General features: G+C 35.7%; 1 long non-coding RNA gene across 1 annotated transcript; it reads left to right on the forward strand.

The window, feature by feature from the left end:
• Window positions 1–631: 631 nt before the first annotated feature.
• Window positions 632–4,224, forward strand: LOC306646655. Its single transcript, XR_013759930.1, has 3 exons — window positions 632–698; window positions 2,864–2,934; window positions 4,129–4,224. It is a non-coding gene; the product is annotated as an uncharacterized lncRNA (long non-coding RNA).
• Window positions 4,225–7,223: the final 2,999 nt, after the last annotated feature.

The following is a 7,223-nucleotide window of genomic DNA, read 5'->3' on the forward strand; positions in this document are numbered from 1 at the left end:
CCAACAGAGAAAAGTGCTTTGGATTCTGGGAGTGGGAGAAAGACCAGCTGTAAGCAGTAGTTTGTAATTGAAGTGAGTCTTTTCCTTTTGTGCCTCCAGATTATTCTTTAGATATCAGAGTTTCTTATTGAATGATCATGTGCCATCATGCAATGATGGAACCTAGTATTCCTGATATAGTTTAACTAGTGCAGACAATAGTGAAGCCACACAAAAGTTTAAGTTCCTTCTTGCTATTCCCACTTGTCTTTTTTTGTTGTTGTTCTTGTTGCTATACCGGGGATTGAACCCAGGAGTTCTCTGCCACTAAGCTACATCCACAAACAATTTTATTTTATTTATTTATTTTGTGAGGGTACTGGTAATTGATCTCGGTGGGTAATTGAAAATCTGTCTTGGTATCTCACACCAACCTCATTTTTTTTAACCAGAATTCTTTACACATTTAATCCTCAAACATCAAGACTCTTTTCTTAGTGTATATACCAAAAACTTTGAAACTCAATACCTAAAATTGGTATTTCATAATTCTCTGAACTTTCAGATCACTTTTTTTTGGATTGCCATATCTAAATTATTTTGGCTTCATCATGTTTTTCTTATATATGGAACCTCTATCTTCAAGAGTGGAAAAAGAAATTTGATGTTGGGTAAACCAGAGGATACAGAAAAAGAAATCTCACCAGTGTTCTATATGGGTATGAAAAAAAAAAACCATAAATGTATTACTTGTTATTCTAAAGCATATCTGAGCTAATTAGTTCAGAAACTCTGGTGACAAATGAAGCATACCTTCCTTGGAATCTCATCAGCAATATAGAGTTACTAATTGTAAGATAAATGAGGAACATGATGCATACCTATAATTAAATGAATTAAATAATTTGGTTAGGTTTAACACAAGATATGTTCTGCATCAATTTTACTTCAGCTTTGACATTGAAATATTCAGGTTTCTTGTTTCCTCCTCTGTGTACATATCACTCTGCTCTCTGGCATTCTGCATCTTGACATTGGTTATATACCAATGTCTGTTTTAATCATCATTTCAAAATGATTTTTACCATTGGATACTTCACTGTGAATTTTACAGAACCTATATTCCTGATTTTCTTTAGTACTTTTGAGTCTTGTGGCTTTACACAACACATATCATTTATTTTACTGATTTCATTTGAAATGAATCCATTATTTAGAGGAGCTTAGCTTTTCCAGAAATTTTGACTAAGTGTTATTAATCAAGGATATACTTGCATACTTGCACATAACAATAAATTATTTGCTCATATTTCCATGACATGTTTCATTTGCTTATGTACTTCTCATTGGTGAGCACTGACTTAGATCCTTTTGCATTCTAAGCAGTTGCTGTCCCACAGAGCCTCTCCCACAGACCTCTCTGATTCTGTTGTGGTTTTTTATGTCCAAGTTTCAGGAAAATGCCCACGAATGTCTTAAAAGATCTCTCTCTTTTTAGGAATATATTGCCTTGGGGAAACTATATGGTAAATGAAATCAACATTCACATTTCCTGCATTTTATTATACAATACATTTGAAACCTTCAGTTACACTTGGGCAGAATCTCATTTTCCTTTGATTCAACTTCCTTCTTTCTTTCTTCTTTTAACTTTCATTCTATACAAGTGACTAATTTTTTTCTGTCTTCTATTTCTGGAAACATTCCCTCCAATCAGGCCTGCATCAGCTTCCTAGTGCCCCGCTGCCTTCTCACTGTTCATCTCCATTCACACCCATACCTCTCTGTTCATCTGCTTGTATAGCATTGACATTGGTCCTGCTGTTCATGTGTATTCTGTACATAATGACCATCAGCTCTCTCTAAAACTTGGATGTCCAAGCATTCTTACATTTGCTGTAAGTCTTTCATAATACAAATTTTGCCTTACTCTCTCTTGTTCCCTTTCTGCCTGCAACATCCTCTGGAAGTTCTCTTTCCCAATCCCTATATCATTAGAGAAACATCTTCCATTTAAACCTTTTCTATGTACAGCCTTTCATGCTGTCAGCATTTCCTGTCTCTAGCTGATAACCTCAATTTTGAAGTCTCCATTCATTTCCATCTAGAAAAGACTCCATCTCTCCCTGCATCTTTTATCTTCTTTCTCTCTTATCACAAACTCAAATATGAGGGGAAATAAGTAAAACTCTTTATAGTAACATGATGTAAAAGTGGTGTCCCCCAAGTCCAGGAACAGATGGACTAGACAGGAAAAGGAATGCTTACAAGTCACATGATAATTATTACCCAGTATGGAAGCTGTAAATATCTGAGGTAGCCCTAGGGAAAGCATGAGAAGTTCAGGTCAAAAGTAACAGCAATTATCATAGAAATTTCACAAGATAGTGATTGACCTTGAGTGGATCAACCTGTGAGTTATTATGGGCCTTGTACATGGTGGTACCTACTATCTCCACTAGTGGAACTCTGAAGTATGGAATCAGTAAAATTACACCTCAATGATGTCTATATGTACTGGGTTCAGAGGGATACACTTGTAATTTCACGTACTTAAGGGGCAGTGGCAGGCCCCTGTCAGGTTGCTAGCAAACTTGGGAAGATAAAAACACTGTCTCTAAGGATGAAGACATGGGGTTTAAAGAAGTTTGTATAGTACTTGCCAAGGATACACATGTCCTTGCATAAAATACACAACCCCACACACTAACAGCAATAAAGTATTTCAAATTACAGATATATTCACCTAAAATTATGCTTAACTTAAAACTATCATTGGGAAAATAAAATGTTATAATTATAACTTCTGTTCCTTTTAACTTGGATAAGTTGTCATTCAAATTAATTTTCTAGGTAGTTTAATTAAATCTCCATTTTTCTGCAGAGTCACATTTGGGCATGTCATCAGAGGAAGAGCAGGAGAGACTTGATGGCACTGGATTTAGCCAGCAATGGGTATGCACATGTGTCAATTTAAATTCCTGATTATTTCCCTTTTTGCTTCCAGAAGGTGAATTAGGCCAAAAGAAATAGCCTCATAGGTTATTCTTTGGGCATCCAAACCTTGTAGTTTAACATTTAAGTATAAAATATTTAACTCATCATGAACATAAAAATAATTTTAGAAATCAAGCTGAATTAAGATAAACTTTATGCAAACTTTTGCACTGATATTTTTGATTAATGTTTGTTTTCATTTTTGTGACATCCTTAAATTGTGATTGATAAACAGGAGATTTAGGAATAAGCAGTTTAAACTAGGAACAGACACAAATCCAATTACCACTGAACTCATTCATGTAAAAACATTGTCATTCACAAAGGCTCAACATTGTCTTTCACATTGTCTGTCATCCGTGCCAAGATTAAAGACATCATTCTCCTTGATTTCCACTATTTTTATCATGGAAGAAGACAGGTTTAGATCAGAAACAAACCTGTCTCCTAACAGCATCATACCCACATTCATGATTTGTACTTTTCTGTCAACTTACAAACTGTATCTCCCTTTCTATATTTTTTCCCTGCAAGGATGCAATAAAATAATTAAACATATTTACCTTACCTCTGTTACACAATGTTTTCTATAGATCTTAGATACGATTATTGGGATATTGTGAAATTTTGGAGATGTCTTTTTGTCTCCTGTTCTCATTTTGTTTCTCTCTTACACAAGTAAGTAGGTGGAGGATTTGCATGCATTTGAATGGATTTCTCTTCCACTGTTACACTTGGATTCTTTTAATGTACAGCTTTATCATGAAGATGTGTCCTTGGCAGGGTTTATTTATATCTGAGTATCCTTTTTGAAAAAGTGCATGTTTTGTGTTCTAGTTTCTTTAACCTGTATGTCTTCATGGAGAGAAAATAAACTCCAACAATGATCACAGCTTAAAGCAAAATATTTATCAGCTGTAAATAAAATATATATTTCAAGTTATCTCAAGAACACCAAAAAATAAAGAGAAGAAGTGAGAAAACACAACTTCATCTGGACAGCATAGGACAGTGTGTCCTATGGAAAGTACTGTTACAAAAAAATAATGGTCTAATATCCAATTTCAAAGCCTTCACAACTATAAAAATAGAGATATCTAAAGTGTGGTATGAGATCTATATGCAACAATTTATCATCATTTTTTTCCCCAGAGTGATTCTGAGGAACATGAAGAGGGGTGTGCTTCTTTTATATCTAGTGTGTTCCATTCCAGCACAAAGAAGAGAATAAAAGGACATGTACAAGGTAAGAACCTCATAGGATACAAAATATATTGGAAAGAATATTGCCAAAAAATATGAGCAGTAGTATATTTTAATTGTTCAAGGAATGTGCATGTTAAATAACTAATAAATAAAGGAAGATAAGGAGTTGCATATCATATTGGGTTTCAGACACAGGTTTAATTAGGTGTATTGCTAACAGAAATGAATTTTGAGTTAGATTTAAGACACACTTTCATCACTGGTAAATTTGAAATAAGGAAAAGGAGAGAAGGTGAGGAAAAGAAGAGTGAGAAATGCAGTTAGCACACTGAATCAAAATGAAAAAAATCAGTGGTATTCAGGAGAGAGTGGAAATTCAAGCAACATATGAGAAGGGAATAGGGCAGGTTTTTAAAATGTGGGACACATTTGTGAATTTCATCTCCCAAAGATGAATGAAGGGGAGAGTAAGTGTTTCCCAAACTTGGTGACTTATTCACAGTTTGGAATTAATTGGGGAGTAAAAACCAGATCCCTCAAAGATAAGTTCATTTGCCATAAATGAGGAGGAAAGTATAAAAATTAATGACATGCAACATATTGCTAGTCCTTATGTGAATAAAAAAATAAGGCAGAAACAGCAAATGGAAAATTAGAAGTATGAACGGTTTTGCATCATTCCCCATATGCACAGGTATCTGAAATTAACTTGGGAAAGATTACAGACCTTTCTAAATTTTAATTTGAGGGAGGATACTAGGGAGGAATTCAGAGCTACATTCAAATTAACCTACAGGAATTGGAAGGTGACAAAGTTTACGCTGGTACTCTGAAAGTGTATAGAATCATCTCTTGGGGACCATGTTCAAAAACTCATTATGACTAAGCAGGTCTTTGCTTCTACATGTTCATTACATTCTAAGGTGACTCCAATGATCCTAGTCTGCAGAAAAAATTATTCGGAGCCAGGGAATTGATGTCCTTTTGGAAATATACAAAAACTGCTTTAGATCCCTACAGCTCAGGACACAAGCAGTTCAAGGGCAAGTATAAACCTCACTTTCATTCTGAGCATGTCTCCTGAGAAGTGGTAGGAACACAAAAGACTAAGATGAATAAATTGTGTTTATTAAGATATATATTTTATATTTTGGAAAGCATAAAGGATCGTTAAATATCCATATAAGGAATGTAAATTGGAAAGAAACAAGCTCATAATATCCTCATGCTGGCACATGATTTGACAAAATATCTTCACTGTGGCTACTGATATCCACAAAATTTCCACAGTGTTGTCCCTGTGATTGACAGTATGTCCCAACTGTAACCTCTGACACTCATACAATATTCTTTCTGGGACAGTTGCCTCTCACATACCATCCTCATTTGGTTTTTTTTTTTTTTTTTTATTGTAAACAAATGGGATACATGTTGTTTCTCTGTTTGTACGTGGCGTAAAGGCATACCATTTGTGTAATCATAAATTTACATAGAGCAATGTTGTTTGATTCATTCTCTTATTTTTTTCCCTTCCCCCCACCCCTCCCACCCCTCTTTACCCTCTATACAGTAGTTCCTTCCTCCATACTTGCCCCCCTCCCTAACCCTAACTCTAACCCTTCCCTCCCCCCCATTATGTGTCAACCTCCACTTATTAGTGATATCATTCGTCCTTTGGCTTTTTGAGATTGGCTTATCTCGCTTAGCATGATATTCTCCAATTTCATCCATTTGCCTGCAAATGTCATAATTCTATCATTCTTTATGGCTGAGTAATATTCCATAGTATATATATACCACAGTTTCTTTATCCACTCATCAATTGAAGGGCATCTAGGTTGGCTCCACAGTCTGGCTATTGTGAATTGAGCAGCTATGAACATTGATGTGGCTGTATTTCTGTAGTATGCAGATTTTAAGTCCTTTGGGTATAGGCCAAGGAGTGAGATAGCTGGGTCAAATGGTGGTTCCATTCCAAGTTTTCTAAGGAATCTCCACACTGCTTTCCATAGTGGCTGCACTAATTTGCAGCCCCACCAGCAGTGTATGAGTGTACCTTTCTCCCCACATCCTCGCCAACACCTGTTGTTGCTCGTATTCTTGATAATCGCCATTCTAATTGGGGTGAGATGGAATCTTAGGGTGGTTTTGATTTGCATTTCTCTTATTACTAGAGATGTTGAACATTTTTCCATATGTTTGTTGATTGCTTGTAGATCTTCTTCTGTGAAGTGTCTATTCATTTCCTTAGCCCATTTGTTGACTGGACTGTTTGAATTCTTGGAGTAGAGTTTTTTGAGTTCTTTATAGATTCTGGAGATTAGTGCTCTATCTGAAGTATGATTGGCAAAGATATTCTCCCACTCTGTAGGCTCTTTCTTCGCATTGTTGATAGTTTCCTTTGCTGAGAGAAAGCTTTTTAGTTTGAATCTATCCCAGTGGTTGATTCTAGCTTTTATTTCTTGTGCTATGGGAGTCCTGTTAAGGAAGTCTGGTCCTAGACCAACAAGGTGAAGATTTGGACCTACTTTTTCTTCTATAATCTGCAGGGTCTCTGGTCTGATTGCGAGGTCCTTAATCCATTTTGAGTTTAGTTTCGTGCATGGTGAGAGATATGGGTTTAGTTTCATTCTGTTGCATATGGATTTCCAATTCTCCCAGCACCATTTGTTGAAGAGGCTATCTTTTCTCCATTGCATATTTTTGGCCCCTTTGTCTAGTATGAGAAAATTGTATTTCTTTGGGTTTGTGTCCGTGTCCTCTATTCTGTACCATTGATCTACCTTTCTATTTTGGTACCAATACCATGCCGTTTTTGTTACTATTGCTTTGTAGTAGAGTTGAAGATCTGGTATTGCAATACCCCCTGTTTCACTATTCCTGCTAAGGATTGCTTTAGCTATTCTGGGTTTCTTATTCTTCCAGATGAATTTCATAATTGCCTGCTCTATTTCTGTAAGGTACGTCATTGGGATTTTAATTGGAATTGCATTGAATTTGTATAGCACTTTAGGTAGTATGGCCATTTTGACAATATTAAT

The sequence above is a fragment of the Sciurus vulgaris genome, assembly GCF_902686455.1.
Source record: "Sciurus vulgaris genome assembly, chromosome: 16".
Classification (NCBI taxonomy): domain Eukaryota; kingdom Metazoa; phylum Chordata; class Mammalia; order Rodentia; family Sciuridae; genus Sciurus; species Sciurus vulgaris.